The sequence below is a fragment of the Lissotriton vulgaris genome, chromosome 6 (genome assembly GCF_964263255.1).
Source record: "Lissotriton vulgaris chromosome 6, aLisVul1.2, whole genome shotgun sequence".
Classification (NCBI taxonomy): Eukaryota; Metazoa; Chordata; class Amphibia; order Caudata; family Salamandridae; genus Lissotriton; species Lissotriton vulgaris.
Window position 1 is genome coordinate 1,671,315,530 of NC_141694.1, and position 27,186 is coordinate 1,671,342,715.

A 27,186-nucleotide genomic window follows, 5' to 3' on the forward strand; every position below is an offset into this window, starting at 1 on the left:
CAGTCTCCAGACAGGATCTGGAAACTTTTTCATCAGCAGTAGCTCTGCCAAGTGGCGCCAGGCGGCTCGAGCTTCAACCCCCCCCCGTACATAATATGAGGCACTGACTGACATGCTCGTGCCAGTATCTCCCACTTTTCCATGCCCCAGCGAGGCAGCAGAGAGGAACTACTGGGCTCTTCTTCTAATAGCACCAACTCACATGGAAAGGAATGAAGGTGGTGTCAAATATGTGGAAAGATAGTAGCCACCTGAAACATTGATACCAAACGTAAACTACTTTTCCTTCTGATTGATTCTTTTTTCTGCAGATTCTTCACCTCATTAATTCCATAGCAATATCCTACAGGAGGTGGGATTAGGCAATACCTATTGGGCCAGGCTGCCAATGAGTAGTTGTTCAAGATAGCTGCATATTAGTGAGTCTCTCTTCCATCAGTGCACCACTGCTTCTCACCTTTATGCGTGATATGGAGTAGAACGTTGCCTGGAGGTCGGTGAGTCATTGTTTCAGGATAAGTGAGCTTGACGCCTGAGATCTAACAAATAGAATGTCTTCTATCGGCTCCCTGTGCCCTAGATGGAGGCAAAAGTCTAACATGGACAGCCTGCTTGTCCACTGGATGCCCATTTCCCTGAGTTGACAAGGCAGAATTGTCTCCCTGGCTCAATAAGCAGTGCATATTAAGGCCTATGGCGTAAACTACGGTCCATTTGCTGTTTGGTCAAAGTAGATCTTTCTTTGAGGAGGCTGGGCAAACCCCTATGTATGTTCATAGCCTGCCTGCACCACAGCTTCAATTCCTCTTCTCACTGGTAGAGTAGCATGAGGGGCTGCAGCGTGCCTGCACTACTCTTGCTGGGCTGATCATGCCCCTTATAGACTAGAAAATAAAAGTCTAGCGGACTGAATATATCAAGAGAGCAGGGTGCTGGTGAAATGGTTTTGCTAGGGAGGCCATGCCCAAGAAGCATGCTGCGTCTCTGCTGTTTTTAAACCCTCTAGAGAGGATTCTCTCCTAACGATTGCTCACCTTCTAAGGGTTGCTTGAATGTCCCCGGAGAATCCACAGGAACACATCCAAACATTATGGTATCAGATGACAAGCAGGCCCATGATCAAACATTGCAGTCTGCAGAGTCTAGAATGCACTTCATGATCTATTTGTAAGCATTGTTCCTAACTCACAGAATGGTTATTTCATGTGATCAGGCAAACTGATAAGTCTTTTTCACCAAGTACCACAGGGCACAAACATAGCAGCCCAGAAGAGACCGTGCATTTGCCTTGCGAAGGGCAAGACTACCCGAGGCAAAGGTTTTTCAGCCTATGGATTACAGCCTGAGACTTTTGCTTGAGGGGGCCACACAAAAGAGATTTGGGTTCAACTTAGAAGCTGAAGCTTGGACCACCAGACTCTCCAGAAATGGTGCAACAAAAATGTAGGTCTCTCATAGCCACACATGTGTGAACGGAAAAGTAAAAAGGGGCTTCTCTCAGGCAGCCAGCAGAGGCTCCAAAACAAAGGTAATTCCAGCATCTTTGCGGCAGTTTTATCCACCCAGGTCAATGAAGAGAATTACCAGAACTCAGTCTGCTCTGTTGCAAGTTGGGAGTAGGAGGTCAGTCTCCAAGATATCATTCTCTGTATGGCCGTAGTCTGTCACCAAAGCAATCCTGAAAGTTTTTCTTTGACCCTCGTAAAAGGTCAGCCAGCCCCAAAATTAGGCTGGGTGGGTGTAACTGCTGAGCGACCGAGGCAGAGACAAACACGCTTGTTTTGTTGCCATGGAAGACACTGGCTTAGTTGGACCCAGATTCAAAGCCAGAGCTCGCGAAGGCATGGAGTCGCCCATCGTCTAGGTCAGAGCCGCTAGAATCACCTATCCTGGAAGCGTATCTACTCTTGAGAAGTGGCTGGAGAGTTCCGATTTTCGGAGACCATCACCCCATCGTCGTTAAGACGGCATACAGGCTTAAATGGGGCCCCATTAACCAGCAAATTATACGTTGGTGTCCATAGTCCAATGCAACATATGAAATGCTGGCACATGAATCTTGTTCCAAGTTTATGAGTGGTCTATTGAAGAAATAAGAATATTGTGGTCCTGAGGAGAACCCTGCAAAGTCGCTAAGGTTCGAAACGCGTCGACCCTTCTTGTCCCATGGCAAACAAACATTTTGTACAGTGAATTGACTCGGTTAATCATATTTTGATAACTAGCATTGGGTTTCAATATATATATAATGCATTAGAGTTAGTGCTGTTTTGCTGGTGGGATTAAGAATTTTCATTACCAGGTTGTAGGTCAAGCAACAGTGAGCCTGACTTGCGCTGGTGTGTAGTATGAATGGTGCGAGAGTGAGCGATACTTTTGTTGGCCAAATTGTCTGGGGTATGTTTGCTGGTGTGCATTGGATGTAGGTATCCTGTGAAAAATGTTGTGTAATTAGTGTACATAGTGTGTTTATTTTGTATTATATTTGATACACATGCATAAAATATTTTGTTAAAAAGAAAAACATTTTTTTCATTACTTGTGAAATAAACCAAGTGATGGTGACTTAAAAACCTGGACCTTATTGTTTGATTCGTAAGGTTGTTTGATAAGCATTATTCGAGTACAGCTCAGTACTGGCAATTGTTTTGTTCTCTAATTGGAGAGTGACAAAGGCATCCTGAAGAGTTTGAGCATAGCATGCAAGAAGTCTTAAAGGTAAATGGGTGGGAAAAGTAGGAGGGTTTGGCCAACTGAGTTAGATATTCGTGCATCATTTTTTTCAGCGTTGGATTCTGTTCTGACAATGAGGAATTGCCCAGTGACAGGAGAACACACCTAGGACTCCGAAAAGTTACTGGAACAGGGTCATTTCTTCGAAGAAGAGTAAGAGGTATTCTCCTTTCTATTATATTTTCAAACTTTAAATGGGAACAAGTCGTGAAAAATGTACCTGAAAGGTGAAGGACTATATTAATGTCTTCTTCCGAGACTTGGCCTGCAGTAATTTGCTCTTCAACTGCTTTCGGGAGCATAAAAGAACAGAAGTCGAAGGCATAGGGTTTGTGTTCTGACCCAGACTCCACATTCAGATATGCTGTATGGGTGCATCAAGGAAATCCTTTGATGGAATCTACAGCAAGATTTGAACCCAGAAGGCTTTTGGAGGAGACATTTGAACTAGTTACTGTCTAATGCTGAGGAATGTTGTTGGTAAGACACAGAGAATACTTCGGTATCTGTGCCGATGAGGAACAGAAAAAAGGAACCAATTCTAGCAGCTTAATATGCCTTAATGTTGACACAACGTGTCTAGCACGTACTTCTCTTCATTATCGTGCCAACCCTTATCAAATAAGATCTGACATAGGGGGAAAGACTGCTCAAAGGCAATGGGAGCTGGGGTCTAGGATGCCAGAATTACGCTCATTGGGAGCTCAGGTCCAAATGAAGTTCCCCGCTCTGCTTAAAATAATGTGGAACAACAAGATGTTTACCTGTCATTTCCCAGAAGAAGTTGATGACTTATTATCAAAAATGAGAAAGTAGCCAACTCCTTGTTAAATAGCGCTTTCCGGAGATTGGGAAAAGGGGGGAAAAAAAAAAAAGGGAATCCATTCAATCAAGAAATATTATGGTAAAATATATATATATATATATATATATATATATATATATATATATATATATATATATATATATATATATATATATATATATATATATATCCAACCAAAACAGGGTCCCTTGTGGTAATGATGCCTCACGAAGGTAAATTTCAAAGCCCACTTTATTGGAGAACAGCCTGCCAGCAGGCGCAGTTCATGAGTCTTAAAATCTTCGCATAACAGACGCCTGACGCGTTTCAGGTGATACCTTTCTTCAGTGGCGTGGATAGGCAAATGCTGTGTGAGGGCGCTCGCTGGGAAGCACTCCGTGTCCATCTCCTGCTCAGGTGGGCGTGGCCTCAAACGAGGCCTTCTGGGTGATGTAGTACCTCCCTTGTGATCCACAGTGGGCGCGACCCCCCATCAGCGTGGTGAACCTCAATAAGCGAAAGTCTTCATGCCCCAGGCCACGCCCACCTGAGCAGGGGATGTACACGGAGTGCTTCCCAGCGAGCGCCCTCACACAGCATTTGCCTATCCACGCCACTGAAGAAAGGTATCACCTGAAACGCGTCTGGCGTCTGTTATACGAAGATTTTAAGACTCATGAACTGCGCCTGCTGGCAGGCTGTTCTCCAATAAAGTGGGATTTGAAATTTACCTTCGTGAGGCATCATTACCACAAGGGACCCTGTTTTGGTTGGATTTATAGCGGCCTCCCGGTCGCGGTAATGTGCCTGTCGCAACAGCGGATTCCTGGCGGCATCTTATTGGTGCTGTCGTTTGGAAGCGAAGGCTGGAGGCTGAAATTAGCAGGGGATGCCAGCTCCAATGCTCCGGTCTACAGTTCACAAAGCAGGGCAGGTGTGGGCATGAAGACTTTCGCTTATTGAGGTTCACCACGCTGATGGGGGGTCGCGCCCACTGTGGATCACAAGGGAGGTACTACATCACCCAGAAGGCCTCGTTTGAGGCCACGCCCACCTGAGATGGGGATGGACACGGAGTGCTTCCCAGCGAGCGCCCTCACACATCATTTGCCTATCCATGCCACTGAAGAAAGGTATCACCTGAAACGCGTCTGGCTTCTGTTATGCGAAGATTTTAAGACTCATGAACTGCGCCTGCTGGCAGGCTGTTCTCCAATAAAGTGGGCTTTGAAATTTACCTTCGTGAGGCATCATTACCACAAGGGACCCTGTTTTGGTTGGATAGATATAGATATAGATATAGATATATATATATATATCTCAGAAGCCGCTTGAAAAGATCAGGTGCAGCGTGAAGTTTCCAGCAAGCACCGAAGAAGCAGACACGAGCCCAGAGTAAGTGCAAGCAGTAGCGTTTATTTCCTCATAAGTCCGCCATAACGCGTTTCACCACCGGAGTGGCTTGATCACATGACAACGTTCAAACATTCAATGGACCATTAAAACAGCTAGCACCCTATGCACGTGATTGTGAAGGTGATAAACATAAAGAAAAGGTGAAATGCAGCATATTATTAACCTTAGAAGAAAGACTGTGCTTCGTATAAAGTAAAACTATTAAAGTAATTACTTTGTTCCAACAGATAAGAGGGAATTTATCAAAGATAGATGCATGTAATGACCTAAGCTATAAACCATCGCAATTTACAATTAAAGAAAAATCATGGCATAAATGCATGATTAACAGTATAAATACATACAGCATGAATACATTCACCGTTGCACCCCATAGGATTTCAAGGGAAAGTTTGAAAAAGTGCAATTAGAGATATAAATATATCCAGGGAAAAGGTGTTATTACTTTTCTATACAAAAATAGATTTGATAAAAAAATATATATATATACACATTTCATATATTTACACACCAGCGGTTAAGGATTATAGGTCATGGCATAATTGTAGCATAAATGCTTGGTCCTAAAAAAAAGTGCAACAATTTATACAGTACCCTCTTGTGTGTCAATTGACCCAAGATTTAAACACAGTTGGATTTTCGTGAAAAATATGAATTAAAGTGCTGTTGAGTGCCAAAAGTAAATGAAGTGAATGTGAAATTAAAAATCAATCCTGAATATGCGGATTTTGTGAGAGGCAAAGGACAGCTATATGGGGCAAGTCGTCAGTCAATCACATTTGTAAGGAGATATATTGACATATCATCTGACACGATAGTCCGGCTGAAAGCAACGGATTGATAACACATGGGTTACAGTGAGAACGGGAAGGAAAAGGACACAGGGGGTAGGTTATCAAAATGTACTGGGAGAAACAGAAAAAGGTCATTTAGATGGGGGCTCAAAGGATAAACATGGTCATAGACAGGTATGTAAATCTTCAGTGTTATTTAAACCTCCAGGGCTCTTACTATTGAAGTTCAGGATATACCTGGTCTCCAACATACGCATTTTGCGTTCTCGATCACCTCCCTGTTTCGTTTTGGGAATCGTGTCAATGACATAATATTTGAGGTCCATCAGGTTGTTGTTGTGGACCTCTCGAAAATGTCTCGCCACTGGGTAGGTGGGGTCAGAATTGGTGATGGCCCTAATGTGTTGTAGTATCCTTACATTAGCTGGTAATTTGGTACTTCCTACGTACCGTAAGGGACAGGTACATTCCAAGATGTAGATGGCGTACTCGGTTTTACAATGGAGGGATTTGGAAATTTTAATTTCCTTGTTACTGAAGGCTGTACGGTAACTCGTTTTGTTGATACCGTAAGTACAGGCTTTACATGAATGACATTTTGTGAACCCCCGTGAGGTTTTCAGCCAGTCTTTGGACGGGATGACTTCTGGACAGCTGGATACTAGACTGTTGTAAAGAGAAGTAGCTCTCTTATAGGTAATGCTGGGTTTGGCTGGCATTTTGTGGCCTATTACTGGGTCAGAACGTATGAGGGCCCAGTTCTGATAGATGATTTTGTTTATCGCGCCCTTTTGGGTACTATAGGGCACGATGAGTCTGACAGTGTTCGATTCTGGTGGTTCAATGGGTTCAAGGGTTAGAGAATTTCTGATAGATCTGGGAACAAGTAGAAGATTTCTATCCAGTTCCGTTGTTTTATTAATGGCTGTTTGAATGATATGCATGGGATATCCTCTAGCAAGGAATCGCTCCTTGCATTCATTTTGAGCCATTAGTAAATTGCTGCAGATCCTTTTTATTCTCAACATTTCCCCATAGGGGATGCTGCGAATAAGGTGTTTCGGATGGAAACTGGTATAATGTAAGATGGAATTGCCAGCAGTTTCCTTTCTGTAGAGCTTAGTTTCCAATGTACTGTTAGTAATGTACAGTTCTATGTCTAGGAAATGAATGCTGGTATGGCTCATGGTACAGGTAAAATTCAGATTGATATCATTAACATTCAAGAGGTTGACCCACACCCTGGGCCTCTTCCCTGGTACCATCCCAGACAAAAATAAGGTCATCAATATACCTATATTACATTTTGACGTGTTTCTGATACCATTCACATAGAGACCCTTTTAGGACCAGCTCCTCCCACCAGCCCATAAAAATGCAGGCATAACTGGGGGAGAAGCTGGCCCCCATGGCCACCCCCCTCACCTGTTGGTAAAAAGTTTGATTAAAGGTGAACAGATTATGATGTAAACAAAAAGTCACCATATCTAACAGCATGTTGTTATGCTCAGGGCAAGCGGGTCTGTTCTTGGTGAGAAAGTATTCCAAAGCTCTTATACCATCCTTGTGATTAATACAAGTATAGAGAGATGAAACATCTAAAGTAAGTAAAAGGAACCCAGAATCCCAAACAAAGTCCTTGATTTTATCCAGAAAATCACTGGTGTCTCTAAGATAAGAAGCCAACCCAGTTACACAGTCTTGCAAAAAAAAGTCAATATAGTTTGAAGTGTGTTCCAACAAACTATTCCTACCGGAAATGATGGGCCTTCCTGGGGGGTGCAGAGAGTCCTTGTGTACTTTAGGAATAAAGTAAATGTTGGGGATAGTGGGATAATCATTCTTCACGTACAGGTGTTCATCCTTTGTAATCAGACCAGCGCTTTTCCAGGCTAAGAGTTTCAGAAAAAACGAGTTTGACATCTCTTTGACTGCTGAGGCACTGCTGATTCTGTAGCATTTGCGTCATTCAATTGAAGCATGGCTTCAGTCATATATTGATTTCTGTCCCATAGTACCACATTACCTCCTTTATCCGAGTTACGGATGACAATCTGGTTGTTTTTTTGTAGTTTGGCCACCAGGTTATCATACATTCTATTGCGTCTGGATATTTTATTTTTCATGGCCCAAGTTTTGAAGTTCAATTTTTTCAGTTCATTGATCACGTGTTCATTGTAGATGTCAATTCCATCTCGTGGCATGATTGGATTGATCCTGGATTTGTTTTTGAAAGGAGTTGTGGTGGTGGTACTAATGGTTTGACTTGGAATTTGACTGCTTGAAGATGGTTGCGAAAATTCAGTGCGGTTTTGGGCATGAAGATCCGTTAGGACAGTGAGCAAGGTAGAAGGTAATCCTGTACAGGATGGGGTCCCAATAGAAGTCTGGCTTCCCATTTGAGTGATGGTTTCCTTGTCTGGTTGCTTGGATGGATTGAGGGTGTGAAATTTATGCAGTTTAAGTTTGCGAATAAATTGGTACACATCCATGCGGGTGGTAGCATAGTCCAAGTTAGATTCTTTACAATAAGAGAGTCCTAGAGATAGAATTTGAATTTCTGCTTTGGTCAGGACTGTCTCTGTTAGATTAATAACCGTTTTTTCTGAAGGGTTATTGAAATTTTTTCAACTTTCTTCTGAGTTGCAGTCAATGGGAATTGTTGAAATGCAGGCATTATTATGTGTCATTACTGGCGATTCCAACGACCTTTCCTATATATATATATATATATATATAATGGGGGAAAAGGCTGTTTATTTTCACTCAGGTGTGCTAAGGGTGCAGGGCCTCCTAAGGCGTGCTCACGCCAAACAGGAGGGTAGGGTTCCTCGGGGGGCGGGAAGGGAGGGGTCACAGGGGGGATGGGAAGAAACAAATAAAAATGTCCTCATTTGCCATAAGCTTCCACACTCAAACTCAAATATGAACACAGGCCACTATTGGTTATTTATGTAGAGCTATCATATAATGATTTTAAATAAGACATCTAGTAGTAAATTCCTTTCCTGGAACTTGAATGGCTTAGGGAGTCGGAAGAAACAACAAAGAGTCTGTAAATTCTTGAAAAACTCTGAAGCCCATGTATATCTTCTGCAAGAAACACACCTGGAAGCAGAAGTGTGTAGAAAAATATTTGTAAAACTTAACTGGGTTCAGGAAATTCTTTGCTCCAAGCAAACGGGTTCTACAAGAGGGGTAGCTATGGTGGTGCGTTCTAATAAGGGGATTAGGATACATGACTGGGGTACGGATCAGTCCGGTCGATGGCTGGCGGCAGTTCTCTCAATTGGCAGCATTAATTTTTTGTGTGCGGTGTATTATGGTCCCAACGAAGACAATGCTTGTTTCCACCAAAAGTTGGAACAATATATGTTATGTTATGTTATAAAACCTTTTATTACGCGCTCTATTACTCAAGAGTATCCTGGCGCGGATATATGATACAACATACAGCTCCAGTCATATTAGGAGGCGATTCCAACCTCATACTAGACCCACTATTGGACCGCACCTCTAAAGCTAAATATAACTCCCCAAATAAATCCCTTCTAGCCCTAAAGAATGTTATGAAAGATTTCACATTACAAGATGCTTGGAGAGCTAAGCATGGCAATTCCAGAGAATACTCTTTTTATAGCAAAAAGTATAGTTAGTTCTCTAGAAAAGACTTTTTTTGATAGATCAATCTTTCTTACCCAATATAATTTCAATCTCACATATTCCAGTAGGGCTGTCAGATCATTCGGTGGTCGAGTTGAACATAACTTTTAAAATTAGCCCATCTGAATATAGGTGGACACTTGATTGGACATCCTGTTAAATGACGAGTTCAAAAATAAAATTAAGGAGAGTCTGTTGGAGTTTTTCTTGTTTAATGAAAGAACGGCTTCAGATCAAACTGTATGGGACACACTAAAGTCTTACTTAAGAGGAATTTATGGTTCACATATGATTTTAAATAGAAAGCTTAAGAAAGAAAAGGATATCCAAGATCTTAACTTAATTAAAATAAAGGAACACCAACTACAGTTGGCCGCTATCGAAGATAGAGCTTGTATTCCGGGTCTTGAAAGGGAACTACTAGAGTTACAGACAGGCTTTAGAGCTCGAGTCGATAAGACAATCAAAGATAAGTGGGAAGTAAGCAAGCTCCGTAACTTTGAGTATGGCGAGAAGTGTGGCTCTCTGCTAGCCTGGAAGGCAAGGACAGAGAGGAGTAGAAATAACATCAACTCTTTAACACAGCGTGGCACCGGGTTGCATCTAGTAGAAGAAACAGAAATTAAAAGAGAGGCTAAAGCCTTTATGGGGGAACTATATCAGGAGAAGAATAGTCTGGGGTTGGAAGAGCTGGACAATTGGCAGGCTTTGAGAGAGTTGCCCCAGTTGAGTGACTCGGATAAAACCTTTCTAGTCACTGAAATTACGGAGGGAGAGATAAGGTTACAGCTGAAAAAGATGGCTAGAAATAAGGCCTCTGGCCCTGATGGGCTACCGACTGAGGTATTTAAAGATAACTTAGAAGAAATTTTAGCCCCATTATTAAGACTCTTTAATAAAATATTTCTGCAGGGGGAGCAAATCCCAGCCTCATGGTCAGAAGCAAACGGCATACTATCTCCCTTATAGCTAAACCAAATAAAGATCGAAAAAAGACAGAGTCCTATCGACCCATTTCTCTCCTGAATTCGGACTCAAAAATCTACTCCGGTATACTTGCATCCAGACTAGCTAAAATAATTAAGTCTATAATTCACCCCGACCAGAGGGGGTTCATACCCGGCCGCCAACTAAATGAATTGACATTCCAAGTTATTGGAGCGATAGATATAGCAACCGAGAAGAAGATATCGCTTATTATTGTAGCAATTGACGCTGCAAAGGCGTTTGATCAAGTCAACTGGCTATTCTTATGGAAGACTATGTCAAAATTCGGTTTTCCAGAGATTTTTATCAGAGGGATTGAGACACTATATCGGAGTCCCCGGGCCAAAGTATTGGTTAATGGTAGTTTGTCCGAATGGCTGAATATTTCCAGGGGAACGAGGCAGGGTTGTCCCCTGTCCCCCCTCCTTTTCGACATTTATATTGAGCCTTTTGTCTGCTCCCTGAGACAAGACCTAGTAATTAAACCATTTATAATGGGAGACCTGGTGCTTAAGATGGTTCTTTATGCTGACGACCTTCTTCTTTATACGTCTAACGCAGAAGAAGCTATCCCCTCCGGTATACTTGCATCCAGACTAGCTAAAATAATTAAGTCTATAATTCACCCCGACCAGAGGGGGTTCATACCCGGCCGCCAACTAAATGAATTGACATTCCAAGTTATTGGAGCGATAGATATAGCAACCGAGAAGAAGATATCGCTTACTATTGTAGCAATTGACGTTGCAAAGGCGTTTGATCAAGTCAACTGGCTATTCTTATGGAAGACTATGTCAAAATTCGGTTTTCCAGAGATTTTTATCAGAGGGATTGAGACACTATATAGGAGTCCCCGGGCCAAAGTATTGGTTAATGGTAGTTTGTCCGAATGGCTGAATATTTCCAGGGGAACGAGGCAGGGTTGTCCCCTGTCCCCCCTCCTTTTCGACATTTATATTGAGACTTTTGTCTGCTCCCTGAGACAAGACCTAGTAATTAAACCATTTATAATGGGAGACCTGGTGCTTAAGACGGTTCTTTATGCTGACGACCTTCTTCTTTATACGTCTAACGCACAAGAAGCTATCCCCAGGTTATTTGAATTGGCCGAAGATTTTGGTACAGTATCGAGGTATAGCATTAATAAAGATAAAACAGATATAATGAGCTGGAACAACCCTACCCAGATTCTAGAAGCAAAATCAAAAATAAGATACTTGGGGATTTATCTTACACATAATTTAGAAGAAATTCCTAAAACTAGTTGGTCAATAGTTGTTAAGGAAGTTAGAAAGCTTTTGTCAAGATGGAACACTCTGCCCTTAAACATCTATGGTAGAGTGAACCTGGTCAAAATGATAATACTCCCAAAGGTCCCCTTTTTATTTAATTCCATTCCCTTGACTTTCAAAAAAAAAAAAAAAAAAGGATATTTCTAATCTGCAAGGGAGGATTGGCTCCTTTATATGGGCTACGAAGTCCCCCAGAATAGCATGGAAGAAATTGAGAAGGGGACTAAAACTTGGTGGGTTGGCGCTCCCGGATTTACTTTTTTATTGCTATGCTTTTCAGTTTAAAAACTTCCGACTCTTAGCCAACAAGTTGGACTCTTCTTCGCATGGTAGACTTTTCAAGGCTATGTTATCAGACCTACCACATGGCTTAGACGTTTTTCTCTACAAATTTGGAGATCAGAAGTTTAAGAAAATCTGTCTGAAGCTTCTACGGACAGCCCTAGACAATTGGCAATCTGTACGAAGAATCTTAGATATCCCTTATTATCATTCTCAAGCTCTAATTTGGGATTCCCCTGGTACTCCGGAATGTTTAATGGACCAACTTGCCCAACTGTTGAGAACAGCTGGTCTCATGAAATGGGGGGATTTGTGTAACAGCTCGACATTATTAAGTTGGGAAACCCTATCAAACTTAACAGAAGGTACCATCATGAGATTCAAATTCTACCAGCTATCTGCTTGGTGGGGGAGCCAGAATTGGACAAATGAAGAGGAGAGCTCTATTTGTGAATCAATAAGCAGGGAGAAGGGATGGAAAGGCGAGGTAGCTTTATGGTATAGGACATTGGTGGGAACTAAAGATAATTTAGAGGCTGAAATTATTAAGTTATGGGGCACTTCCACAGTACAGATCTCAGATGACCTACTAAAAATCTGGACTGACTCCTTCACACTCTCAAAGAATTATAAAACCATCAAACTTGAGAAAAAACCACCTGTTCACAGCATATAGGGCCTATTGGACTCCGGCGAAACTTTCTAAAATTGCAACAGAAGAATACTCATGTCCAAGATGTAGGTTTCCAGCAGCAGATGATGGACACATGTTCGTCGGATGCCCTGAAATAGTTAGCTACTGGAGACAGGTGTGTGGATTTATAGAAGAGGTATTATCATTCCCAATAATGTGTAGTCCTAGATTAGCTCTCTTTGGACTTCCTTATGAATATGATATAAATAGTTGTACCTCGCAGTTTATCTTTTATGTGGTTGTCATTGCCAGGAGGGAGATCTGTAAAGAGTGGAAATCGGAAAATCCCCCCAAATTTGTGGACTGTTTTAGAAATATCATGGCGGTGAATCGTCTAGACATGTTGTGTGGTGGGGAAAACTCTACTAAGCTCTGGTCTGCTTTAAAAGCATGGTGTGAGAAATAATATCATAAGTACAATGATTATGCCAGAGGTTAAGTGGTCCTGTCCTCCCTATGTGGCAAGTAACATCGAGATTGGGAGTTGGACTGGAAACGACCTACCTCTGGGCAATCTCCGTTGGCTATCCACAAACTCAAGGGCAGGAAAGATCGATTTGGGTCAGTGGCCTGGAGTACGTCCATTTAGAGCTAATATCTACTGGTGGCATATATGAGGACAAAAAAAAAAAAAGAAAGAAAGAAAAATAAGAAAAAGAAAACAAAATTGTTGACACAACCATGGCTGTAGCTGCAGTGTTACCTTGAGCTGCTAGGGAAAAAGGTATCCGGATCCACTCTGGTACATGGAGAAATATTTATAAGGTGAGGAATCAGTCAGGAAAACTATTCAACAGAATATTACATCATTGAATATGCAGCATGAAAGCACTTACACAGTTGGAAGATCAAGCCGATGTTCCCACTATGCTTCCTTGATTAAAAATACCCTCTGCTTTACAGGATTGGATAGTATGCTTTAGAAGCATTACTCCAATTAATACAAGCAAGAACACACTTGATCACCACTGGAGCAAATTGGTAAATTAAAATCACTGGCTTGTAAAATAGCTCTTCAATTATTAGTGGTAGAAATTTGTGAAACAATCAGCATAAGTTACCATTAATAGATGGGCAGTTACACACTTGCAGCAGTAAGGTAGTAAAATGTTAACAGGATTTTAGGCAACCTTCTAATAGATTATGCCCACTCGGCACCAGGCTTGATGGCAGAATGGGTTATTTACGTTAGATGTTTTCTGCAACGATGAGGAGCCATTAATACATTTGAAGACTTCTTTTGAGATCTTTGCATTTCAGTAACGTCCGACTACTTTAATAAACCGAAGACCTGTTGTGCAATATCTGCTTTCAGACATTCTTGCTCCTCATTGTACGAGTTACTTACCTTCGGTTACGGTGTATCTGGTAGAGACGATTCTAGCAGCAGATTCCTTAACATAGAATTATCCCCAGGCGTAAGACTGGATCCGGAAAATTTCCTTTGCCACAGCATATCTGAGCGCCGGGGGGGCGGTACCACGTAACTCCGCCCTGATGTCGTCCGCAGGCATGACGTCAGCAGGGTCACATAAGCCCCACCACGGCGTGCCAACGTCCATTTTCTTCAGAGAACCTTTCCACGCCACAAAGCGGAGCATTCACAAACAAAAACTGAGAATATAGGAACAGTGTGTGAAAAAATCAGATGAACAGAAAGGAAAAAGCAAATGGTGAGGAACAGCACCATTTGGGAAAGTGCCAGGCACTGTGGTACCTAAAGTCATAGAAGGGAAGAGCAGAGCACAGCTACTGCGAAGAAACTTTGCAAGCAAATACAACATCCTCCCCCCGGGGGGCAGAAAAGTATGTGAAAAATGTCACAGCAGACGAAGAGGCCTGCAACCACAGTCCATAAACAGTGATGGACAACAAGGCAAGAACAGAAGAGTAACGACAAATTACCCCCAGACAACACCAGCAAGGAGAGGCGCATCCCCTGTAAGTGCTAAGGGCAGAGGCACAGCCAAGAGACCCCAACCTGAGGACTGCAGAGGAGTCAGAAATTTCAAGCAATGAAAAAGGGAAGAGCATGAGTAGGCCCCACACTGGAAGACCAGGGTGCAGGGACGCAGAAGTACCCAGGAACCCACCAACCAACCACCAGAACAGAAGGAGTGGATCAAACAAACAGAACGAAGCATCCCACTAGGGAGGAATGAAAGAGGGCACACGCAGAAGACAAACCACCCGTAGGCAGGCAAGTGCAGAAGACCAAGCTGAAGGTCCTCGCAGAACGGGAAGGAAGGGTGGGTCGTGAAGGAATCTGCGGCTAGAATCAGCTCTACCACATACATCGCTACCGAAGGTAAGTAACTCTAACATCTGATAGAGACTACTAGCTGCAGATTCCCTAACATAGAATAGATACCCTAGAAGTACCCAGAAGGGAGGAGGGGCTGCGAGAGGACCTCCCAGTAGGAAGGAACACGGGGCCCCAGCAGGGGACGTGTAAGTAAGTAAGTATAGACTTGTACAGGGCGGACTAAACCCAAGGGCATCAAGGCGCTAATGAAACTGAAAAAGGAGAGCAAACTAGACAACATGCTCATACTGGAATGTGTGAAAAGAGCCGAGTTTTTAAGGTTTTACGGAAGAGAGAATGAGACGCCTGACCAGAAAGCTCTTCCGGGAGGGTGTTCCACTGCCTGGCCGCAGCCAAGAAGAAGGCTCTACCTCCCCACCTGGACTTTTTAAACTTGGACAATATGAACAGGTTTTTCTTTGAGGAACAAAGAGGTCTACTGGGGACATACCGCTGGAACATTGCCCTGATTCCCTCTGGGCCTCAGCCATAATAGGCATTGTGAGTCAGGCAGAGAGACTTAAACAGGATCCTTTGGTCAAGAAGCAAACAATGCAGTGACCTAATGGAAGCTGTGATAGAATGAAATTTCGGAAGATTCATCACCAGCCTAGCCTCAGCATTCTGCACCATCTGCAAATGTCGCACTAGACCCTTGTTAATGCTAAGGTTCAGGACATTACAAAAGTCCAGTCTGGACGTTATCAATGCAACAACAGCCTGCTTACGCGCTTCGAAAGAAAGAAAATGAGCAATTTTTCTAAGGACCTTAATGATCCCAAAACAGGTCGATATGGTCCTGCTGACCGGACGATCCAGGGAAAGTGAATTATCAACGATGACCCCCAAGTTCTTTCCATGTGAAACCGGACAGAGACATGCACCTAGACTAGACGGCCACCAGTCAGTAGACCAAATATCCAGTTCACTGGTGAAGACCAGGACCTCAGTCTTGTCTCCATTTAATTTCATGAAATTTTCCACCATCCAGGAGGAGACGGCCTGCATGCAGTTCATAACATTAAGGCAGAGTCCCTGATGTTCTGAGTAAAGGGGACAAGAAGGGCGGCACAGCCCCCCCACCAAGCAGAAGGAAGCAAGGGCGAGACGAGGGGAGGCCAGGACACCCCCACACCCAGCCAAGGTACCAGGAACATCCCCCCCAAAAGCCTCAGGGGGACAGACAAGGGCAGAGGAGTACCGAGGAAGTAAGAATCACCCCAAAACCCCAAGGAGACGAGGTAGAAGTGGAGGCAAGCCCTTCACAGGAAAAGACCCAGGGCCAGTGAGAGGGCCAGCTGAACCAACCACAGCCCCAAGGCAGCAGACAAGGCAGGATTGGCTCCACAGTCAAGAAGGCAGGCATGAGTAGAAAGACGTAGTCATGGCAAGGCTCCAGCAGACCAAGAGGAAGGATCACAAGGAACCATCCCAAGGCCCCCGGCCGTGGACCAGAAAGAGCAAGCGTGCGTAGCCAACAGCTGGGAAGTACTACGTCGCAAATGGCATGCCAAAGCTGGTCCAGCGATGCAGCAGATATTGAAACGCCAGACCCTGGAGCAGTACAAGCTACACCCAGAGAAGGTCAAAGAACCACATCAGCGGTATGCAGCGACACAAGGAGCCCACAGGGGGAGTCCACACCCCCCCCCCCGCCCCCCCAGAATAGGACAGAGCTATACAATAGCTACAAGTACCCCACTTAAGGTATGACACGTCCCAAAGAAAACATGGGAATCACTCTTAGGGAAAAAATCTCACATCAGAGGACAAGAACATAAGACCTGCGGTAGGAACCACAGACGGCTTAGCAATCAGCCAAAAAATACACACTTGCCAAAAAGGGCTAAACCAGCAGCCAACAGAAGAGAGGGACCAACCAAGGGATCCCGAAAGCACGTCAATCCACACAAAGCAAGAAATGGGCCACTCAAAACACCAGAGCCCAGGAGCAGGTGGGATAACACCTCCCATCAAGCCCCGGAGGATCAACAAGTCAGTCTACGGAGGGGGAGGAGGATGGTGCCCCGCAAGGAGACGCTGAATGGCGTAGTCCGCCTGAGTGTTAAACAAAAGGACCCCATCAAAGGGCAGGTCAACCAGACACTCCCTAGTATTCTCAGGAAAAACAGCATCCCGCGCCAAGCATGGCGACGGAGAGCCACAGAAGAGGCCATAGCATGGTCGAGAGCATCGGCAACATCCAAGACGGAGAATAAACGCGGCCAACTCCCTACCATCCAACACATGGTGCAGAAGATGAGCACGGGCACCCTCATGGGAGACATGAGATAGAAGGTACTCCACAGAATCCCACAGGCTGGAAGTAGCCCTAGCCAACACACACAGAGTGTTGATCGCCCGCAAGGCAGCACTGGAAGAAGCAAAGACATTATGCCCCATGAATCCAACCACCAGGCCTCCCGAGACGGAGGAAACAACACTACAGGCAAGGACAGAAAAGCAGTCCACAGAAGAAAGCCTGGAGTAGAAGGGTGGAAGGAAAGGCAGACTGGGTTGTGCGGAGCGGGACGGTGGAAATGCAGGTGCGGATGAGGCACCGGATCACCCGTGGCAGGACGCCCCAAGCCCCCAGAAGAGAATTGTGGAGGGACGCTTCAAAAGGAAGGAACAGCTCCCGTCCACCAGAGCCCTGGTGGAGGACTTCCATAAGGTTATCAGTAGTGAACGGGGTGACAGGTTCACCCATCCGCAAAATGCCAGCGGCCGTGGAAATAGCCCGAACAAAGGCAACACTGGCCTCCGTAGGGCGCCGCAGGGGAGAAAGCAATTCCTCCGTGGGCGACGGCTGCAAACTGAGCCATCCATCCCCAAGTCCGGCTATAGGGGGAAGCGGCCAGCTCTGGGAAGGTGGGGGATCCATGGACGAGTGGAGAACCTGAGGGGCCCCCGGGGAAGGTGAAGAAGCCGGTGGAGGAACCAACTGCGAGCTGCGGAAATGAGGGTCTGAGGATTTAGGAGCCCTCCCTGGAAGAAGCCAGTGATAAGTTGGCAATGCGGCGTGAAGTCTCCGGATAGGAAGAGACCAACAGATGACAAAACTTTGGAGAGGAAGGAGTCTCAGGAGACTACTTAAAGACCCGACACCGCCACGCCGCCGTGGTGTGGGCATCAGCGGCGCCGAGACAACCTCCTCCACCATGTGCTTCCTAGGGGAATGGGGGCGGGGGCGGAGACGGTTCGGCTAAGGAGCGGCACCGAAAAGGCACCGGCTCGACCACTCTGGGAAGCCACCCGCGTAGAGGACCGAGAGGGGCTCAGGAAAGCACCCCAGGCCCCGGCCTCCTCCCGCGGCTCCGCCGGGGAGGAAAGCCGTCGGCCCGGTAACGGCACCGGCTTAGCCTCTGGTGAGGCAGCCACCTAATCAGAGGGCCGAGGGGCACTCGGGGAAAAGCCCCAAGTCCCAGTGACCTCCTGCGACGCCACATGGAGCCCGTAGGGATTTGCGGCAAGGCAGGGATGCCACAGGTCGAAGAGTGGAGCCCGAAGGACAATCCCTCGATGAAACAACCCTCCTACAATCTGAAGCCGAAACCATCGACCAGAAGCCGCTGCCGCAGAAGGCCCCGCGCGAGGCAAGCGATCCGCAAATGTCTCAGGAGGTGGAGGAGGGGCCAAAGAAGCCTGCAGAGACGCAGCGTAGGCTATCATTTGGGCCCTAATTGTCCGACGCCGAGAAACGGCGGGTAGGGTGGTGACTGGCAGGGGCGCACTTCCAGAGGGGAACCCGCGCCCTGCACCGAACGAGGACAAGACCTCGGAGAAAAGCTACAGGACATACCAGCTGGCGAGCGACGCCCTTGGGGCCAAGCCGTAAGGCAATGCCCAGACTGAATCGGCGGTTCCTGGACTCTGAGGTAGGGGACAAACGCTGGGACGACACTGACCTGGACAAGCGGGCCGACAGCAATTTTATCCAGCGCTCCCGCCGGGACTTCAGCTTGAGGTGCTGAAATGCCTCGCAGTCCGTAAAGTCATGGTGCTTGCCCATACACCACATACATATAGGGTGAGGGTCCGTCGCTGACATCTGATGTGCAAAATCAGTACACGTCTTGAATCCCGAAGGCATTCGCACACTGTTCCTCGAAGCAAAGCGTGAAAAGGAGGCTTGAAAACAGGCCAGGACACGATCCGGATCCGCATTGCACGCGGAAAAGAGAAAACACTGACGTCGGTGCGCAGGGGTGGGGCTTATGTGTCCTTGCTGACATAACGCCCGCGGACGACGTAAGGGCAGAGTCACATGGTACCGAACCCAGGCGCGCAGAGATGCTGTGGCAAAGAACATTTTCCGGATCCAGTCTTGCACCTGGGGATAATTCTACGTTAAGGAATCTGCGGCTAGTAGTCTCTATCAGATCTTTGCTTACTAATTAATAGTAAGGATACCTCACGCTATGCATTATTATTCCTGCTTCCCCATTCCTCTGACCTCATCTCTGGTCTCACATTCCAGTTCTAAACACTCAGTCTTCAACCCAAGCACTTACCGTCATACGCCACTAGCAGGTCCACACACCACAAGCACTATTCCTTCCACTAGACTGCTCACACCAAATATTTCCTTCTCAGTACCTAAAACTTCATTGGACACTCTTCATCCCTCATCTCTCAACCCTGTTCTTCACCTAAAAATTGAAGATTAAAATTGACAAATCTTATTAAAGTTTAGACTACAAGTCTGCAGGGACCCAAGCGGTATTAAAACAAACAAAAAAATACAATAAAAAAATCGTCAATGGGGCCATTGTCATTCCTTAATGTCACTTGGTGTCTGTGTGCGCAGAGAATGGTACAGCAACAGTATGACAAATGCCCTTTTAGAAGGACACAGACCGTTACAGATTCTAGAGGAAGAGAAGACACAATCTTTAGTCATCCCAGAGACCATGTTTCTAATTTCTGGGCTGTTTGTCTGGCTTTGGGCTATGTACTTTTATTTAGGATGGAATTCTGCAGATGCAGAAAACGTTGTTGCTCGTACTAAGTGCTGTCAAATGCAGCAGCAAAAAAATAAAATAACTGAACACTAATGAGCCGCACCAGCTCCTGCACCCTTCAAGGAATACTGTTTACTTTGAGTGACAAGGACCTATTTGTGAATTCAAAGGCCACCTGGCTGATGTGCAGTGTAAAATTAGACAAGATCAGACTATAATCTGCCACGTGTAATTAGGAAGCAATAACATTAAAAGCCTGTGATAAAAAGTCCAGAGACCCCAGTGGACAATGCTTAATTGGCGAGCCAACTCCACTACTATGTTCGTTTGTATACCTGCCTTTTGCAGTCCAACATTTGCCAAGTTAAGTTCTAATGTATAGTGGATAATAGTGGAGAAGTGTGGCTCACTGGTTAGAGCAGGCAGACCCTGAAGCAGAGGTCAGACCCGGGACCAGGGTTCAATTCCCGACGCGGCAGGGTCTTGAGCTCAAATGTCCATGGACTTGATAATTCTCGCTTCGGTGCCTGACCTAATCATGGGTTCACACTCTGCAACTCTGGGCATTAAGCTTGCTTAATCTCCACAACGGCCCCCCGCGGCGGGATGCCTGGCTTTCACCTTGGGGATGCCCTGTAGGGGCTATCTCACAGTAAAAGCCAGGACGGGTTCCCAAGGCAAGCGCGGAGATACCCCTTCGGGGGTCGATTCAGGCGCTATATAAGAAACATAATAATAATAATGTGTGGGTGTAGTGTACTCAAAAGCCACCACTACCTGTCTGCTGGAGAAGAGTCCCTCACAATTTAACGGACTTCCCATAAGTCTTATCCTTCAGCCCAAAATTTATACAATTTATACATTCTCACGCCCTGCATCTGTGCAACTCGCAACAGCACATTTAAAGCTCTCTTGGCTAAGGTATCTATAGAAACGGTCCCCGTTTCAGAAGTGTTATTCCCGCTACTTTCTGATTCCGAAGTGGAGCAAGGGGCTACGGCCCATTTTGGATCTTCAGACGGTCAATCTCTTCCTCAAAAAGAAGAAATTCAGAATGCTCACTCTGGCTCAAGCACTAGACCAAGAAGACTGAATGGTAGTGATGGACTTGCAGGATGCGTATTTTCACATTTTCATCCTGCCGGGCCACAGGCATTACCTGTGGGTGAAGGTAGGCCACGAGCACTTTCAGTTTACTGTGCTCCCCTTCTGCCTTTTTTTTTATAACCAACTTTATTGATTTTGTGAGAGGCCAACAAAAGACCAGCAGCTTGTGCAGATATCAGCGAATAGCAAAAACATGGTTTAGTTTAGTTTATGGGTTTATCCAGCGCATGAATCGCCCCCTAAAAAGGTATCTCGGCGCTTGCGGATTTGCAAAAGAAGATGTTCGGTGGACTGGTCTAAAAGATGGCAGTTTAAGGCCTTTCTAAATTTCAGGTGGTCTGGGCATTGTCTTAAGACAATTTAAGTTGGTTGCTTTTTTGATCCCGGATATTTTGAGTAGAGATTTCAAGCCGGTGTCATTATAACATCGCACATGACTTTGATACTCAAGGGAAAGGCGGGGGAACACCCACCACAGCCCACAGTTGCCCAATGAGAGCGTCAATCTTCTATAACCCCACCCATTTGCCCCACATTTTATGATACTTTTTTGGGCATCATCTGGCCTCATACAAGGGCCGCTCCTGCGCAGCACACCAATCCACCCCCCTGCGCCATCTTGTCATGGTGGGAGCAGTCTTGTTCAGCCAGTTTGTCGCAATGTCCCTCTTGGCCACCATTATGGCCGCATTCAGAAAGAGTTTGTCAGATCTGGAGCCGTCCATCCCCTCAGTGATTCCCAGGAGCACATTCATTGAATTGAGGAACTTCCTAGCCCAGGACCTCAGTGAGCTCCCCTACCACTGACTCCCAGTAGTGCTTGCCTACGGGACAAAGCCATACCACGTGGTAAGAATCAGCTTGTGGGTGGCTGCAGCAGGGACAGGATGAATTAGGTCTGAGTCCAGCGCCCTGGAGGCACAGCGGTGTAAGGTAGGCGGTGTGTAGGTAGTATATTTGGACTAAGCGGAGCCTTTGCCTAGGCTGTGATTGTTTTGGTGGCCATCAGCGCGTAACTCCAATCGTCATCTTCCGAGGACCCAAGCCATCCCTCCTATCTGTGTCGGAGCCGGAGTAGTTTGTTCGGGGTGTTATTTGTGGGGGAGCGATAGATACGGGAGATCCCCCACCTCTTTCCAGGTTGCCAGTCATGGCGGGCTGTAGTCTGGGCGCGGAGTCGTAAAGGGCGCTCCTCTGTCAGCCACGTCCAGGCCTCCTCAGGGGAATTGAAGAAAATGGTTTTGTTTTGCAACACCACCCGGAGGCTGGCTGGAAAAAGAAACCTGTACTGGATGTTGAGGGCACCCAGCTTTTGTTTGTCTTCTCCGAACGAGCACCGTTGGCCTTCGAGCTCTTGGGTATAGTCTGGAAAAATCATGATTGTCTGGCTTTGATATTTAAGGTGCTGCTGCTTGCGTGCTTCAGCCAGGATGGAGTCCCGATCCCCGAAGTTAAGGATCTGCGCGATTATTGGCCTATGGGCGCTCCTGGCGGCTGCTTAGGGACGAGAGATCGGTGGGCCCTTTCGCTGGCAAATCTTGGGGAGAGGGAGTCCTTGGGAATCCATGAACGCAGCCAGCGTTCAATTGAGTCAGATTTTCGGCCATGCTCCAAACCCTCAGGAAACCCCACCAGGCGGAGTTTGTTTTCACAAAGTGAAACATGAATGTACAAGAGCCTTATGGGGCTGAGATAGTACCCAGTTGTTATTGTATTTGTTTTTATTTGCCATTACTCTGTAGCGGTGAGCTACGCTGACCACGTGGAAATGGTAATCAAATTATTAAAGTCATTAAAGTTCTCTGAAGGATAGTTTCTGTCCTTAAAGTTGTGTGAAGGATAGTTTAGTATAGTGAGATGACCATGCAAAAGGGAATGGTCATCTCACTATACTACACTATCCTTCACACTCCATCCTCATCTGCCTTGAGGAAAACAATCTAAGAATGGAGTCGAGGACCATCCCCATTATATCAAGAGGAGGAGTCCCTACACCTCATGACTCTAAAGAATTGTTTTGGAAGAAAAACTTCTTGCGCTCATCCAAACCCAACACTAGATGGCAGGATTATGTTAAGCATTTGAATCTACAGCACTACACGCCACAAACTGATGCTCACTGGGTAAGTAACAATTTCCTTCTGGTGAATGCTGTATCCACCTCCTTATTCCTCACCGACCCTGCCCACCTACCCATTTGATGAATGTGTTTTAGGGAAAGATTAACAAGGTTACAATTCCAGCTCATACTGCACTACTCCTTATCTATGCCAGTTCAATCCAATCGCTTTGATCGCCTGGCAGATGCATTGAGCATGGCTCTGAGAGGGGCAAAGCTGACTTTCGGAAGCCCTGCAAGGGTCTCCAGGCCATATTCCAGTCGAGATATCACCAGGGATTGTATTGCAGGCTGTAAGTCTTCTGGCAGAAGGAAAGGCTTGATTTTATTAATTGAAAAGAGGCCTGCCACGGACCCAATCAAAGTTCAGCAACCACAGCTGCAGATCTATTTTTGCAGTCCCCTCAGAAATCTGGATAAAATCTGACAGATTTCCCAGATATAGTGCCCATTGCTATTTGAAATCCCACTGCTGAGCCCGCATGTGCTACTTGGTGGCTAGCAGGATTTAGGAGGCCAACAACCCAAAAGCCTAGGAGTCATCTGTATGGAGCAAAGCTGAAACATTGGGATCATAACCTGAATGTCCTGGACACTCTGCTCCGTCGGAGAGCCAGGCAACTGTACCATATCCAAAATGGCTCAGATAAACAGGATCATCTGCAAAGGAGTCTGTTGTGACTTTGGCATGTTGACAGTGACTACTTATGTTTTTTGCTTGAAGCGAGCTCACCTTAACAGCCAGTCATTGAGGAGGCAGAAGGGTACCTCGAACTCTGATTCTGTGCAGCGACTACTAGGAGCACTGATGAGGAAAAAAGTTAGCATTGTGAATTGAAAATGCTCCTGGCACACGTGAACGACGGGTAGCGCTGAGCTGCTAGGAGGACAGGGATGTGGAAATAAGCATTCCGCAAGTCCAGCTTGACCATCCAGTCTCTAGGGCAGAGAGGACCAGGGTTAAAATGAGCATTTTGAATATGTCCTTCCATAGGAGAGCGTTGAGAGGGTGAAGATCTAAAATAGGACGAAGGCTACTGTCCTTTCCAGCACAAGGAAGTAGTGGGAGTAACACCTAGTTCCTACTCCATAGGCCGGAACTCACTATTTTCTTTTTGGCCAAAAGGGCCGGCACTGCCTGATGTAAGGACAGACAAACAGGTCACCTCCATAAGCCACTCTGAAGGCGGCGGTTGGTTCAGCGATCTAAAAATGAAAAGAAGGGAGTAGCCCTGATGTGCAATTTGAAACACACACTTGTCTGTCGCTATGGCATGCATCCCCAGGAGGATATACCGGATCCTGTCTCCGACAGGGTGGCTGTGTGCTAGCAAGGACACACTAAAGTGGTTTCGTGGGTGCGGCTGCTGGAGGTTGCACGGCTAGTATCAGGTGAAATGTTCAGCCACTGGCACCCTGAAGCTCTTCATACCAGTTTTCCTCATCATATTAGGTAACATAGTCCTCCCCTTACTCATAATTGTTTACTGAATTTGTGCCAATAAGATGGCGTAACATGTGAGCCCTACCATGTGATAAGAACAAAATATGGAATTTGAAGGATTGCCTATTGGATAAGTGCCAGTCAGCTCTGGGTGAGACTTTGGTACAGGTAGTGGTGGATTCAGTCCAGAGTCAGAAAGCCCTATAGGTTGTGCATACTCATTGAGCATCTATGGGAGAGATTCTGGAGCAGGCAAAGTCTGCACTAGAACTGAATTCAAATGCTAGTCAAATGGGTACAGCTTGTGCTTAGGGTAGACCGGCCGGCAGAAGCCAGACCGCAGATTCCTGCAAATCCTTGGGAACAATACATCTCTTTATTTGTTCATCTGCCCTTGGCCCCTTTTCGGAGGTGGGCTGATCATCTGGATCAAATCACCTTCTGCTACATAAAATATCTGCAAGTGGAAACAAATTCTGTACTCGCTCATACTTTTAAAGCCATTACCATTTTGCCCCACTAGCTGGTAACTTTTAGACATGAAGGACAAGTTACTTAGCTTTAGTAAAGCCTTATTTAGTAGAGAAATGATCTAGCTACAGATTCCTTGCCTTTGAATTTCCCAGGCGTCAATCCTGGATCTGGAATATTTTTCTCCAGGCAATACCCCTGCCCGCCAGTAGGTGGCGTTGAAGACCTATATCTCCTTAGCTGCTATGGAACGTCCAGCTCCAGTGCTGAACGTTCCATTGCGCAGGTGCAGCTGGAACGTCCAACGGCCGACGGCAGCACTCCCGAGGTAGTGGTGCCGTCGGCCGTTGGAATAGGCGCAGCACTTATGAGGCTAGAGGCACCACATTGACATGCGGACGTCAGTTACTTTTCACGACTTCCCATGCCAGAAACGCAGAGACATAAAAAGTATTGATATTGATGTGTTTTTAAGAAACTGGGGCCCTGAAAGGGAACAGCCATGACCCTAGAAACTTCTCGGAAGCACAGATGGGTGGGTCAGTAAGAAATCTGTGGCTAGACATGTCTCTATCTCTACCAGATAAGGCTGTACTGAAGGTAAACAAGCATTTGCAATGCTTTAGGTCTCGCATTTTGCGAGTTTGAGCTATTGGCATTGTAAATGACACTTCCTTTTATTTAGGTTTTGTTTTTTAAAACATAAATAAAAGGCATTGTTATTTACAATGCCAATAGCTTAAACTCACGTAAATGCGAGACCTACTGCATTGCAAATGCTTGTTAAGCCAAACGGTGAAAGGCCCCTGCGCCCGGGAGGGGGCCAAGGGAGCAGAGCCGCAGAGGGTAAAACCCCCAGAAACAAGCACTCAGAAGCCCCCGGGTCCCCAGGGCTTCACAAAGCGCACTTTCTATCATTTGAAAAGAAGATGTGTGAGCTGCCGACATTGGATTGGCAGCGAAGCCGCCGATGCCCAGAGGGGCCCCAGGGCTGGACAGGCACCCCACAGGGGCATCTTTAAACCCCCTTGTACGGGATTCGGCGTCATCCTGTGCCAGCCGCACTCGGGCCGTTTGCCCGCAGGTTAGCCCGGATTCTGGGTTTAACAGAGCACTTCCTTCTGCTGGGACGGGAGGAGGCCGGATGAGCCGTGGTGAGAGCCTGGGGTGCCAGGGGCAGCTGGAAGGGAGGCTGCGGAGCCAGCCATGCGTGCCAGCCTGATCTGGCACCCACAGTGTCAGGCGTGGGGCCAATGCCAGCTGACGGCGGAGGGCAGCAGAGTAAGGTGCTGGTAATGCCACCTAACAGCAACCGGGGGGGAGAAAAAAAGGGGAGTAATAAGCAAAGTGGGTATCTAAGAAGAACATGAAAAGGGAAAACGTGAGAGAAAGGAGAGTAAGAGGCAACGAAAAAAGGGAGAGAAAAGCGTAAGGAGACAAAAAGGAGAGAGAAAAGAACGAAGCAAGATGGATAAGTAAGATAAGAGGAAAGGAGAGAATAGTGCTAGAAAAACGAAGAGTCAGAGAATTAGGGAAAGGGCAAACAGGGGAAAGAAGCAATAGGAAAAAGAGAAGAAACGCGAGCGGGTGTCTAGGAAAAGTGACTGTGGAAGAGTAAGGGGAGACCAAAAAATGGAAGCGAGAGAAAAGTGAGCGAGGAGGGGAAATGAGAGCGGCGATTAGGAAACGCGAGCCTGAAGGGGATGCTGGAGGAAAGGATAAAAGGGACATTAGGAAGGAGAAAGAGCAGGGAGTGGAAAAACAACTGGGGACAGAGAAGAGGAGAAAAGAAAGAGGAGGAAACTAGAAAGCTGTAGCGCGCCGAGAAAATGGAGAGGAAAAAGAAAGAAGAATCCCGGAACACCTGGCAAAAGCACACTGCCATGCAAGTGTATGGGGAAAAAATGCAAACGCGTGTGCACATCCCTACGCTAATGAAAGTAAACAAAGATGGCGTTGGGCTGTCCACAAGCGTGTGCATTATTTGTCCCTACGCGTGCATGTTTAGCTTTGTGGATGGCGAGAGCAGCCATCTTTGTCTATCTGGAAGTGCATGAATTCAGCTTTGGCTGAATCGATTGCAAAAGGTCCTCTCCATGGTGAGAGAAGC

At 46.0% G+C, this 27,186-nt stretch overlaps 1 protein-coding gene across 1 annotated transcript in view; it reads right to left on the minus strand.

Moving 5' to 3' along the window:
• The window catches only part of NEK2 (NIMA related kinase 2), a 216,246-nt gene that overhangs the window by 52,234 nt on the left and 136,826 nt on the right, over window positions 1–27,186 (minus strand). The gene's annotated exons all lie outside the window — the stretch shown is intronic.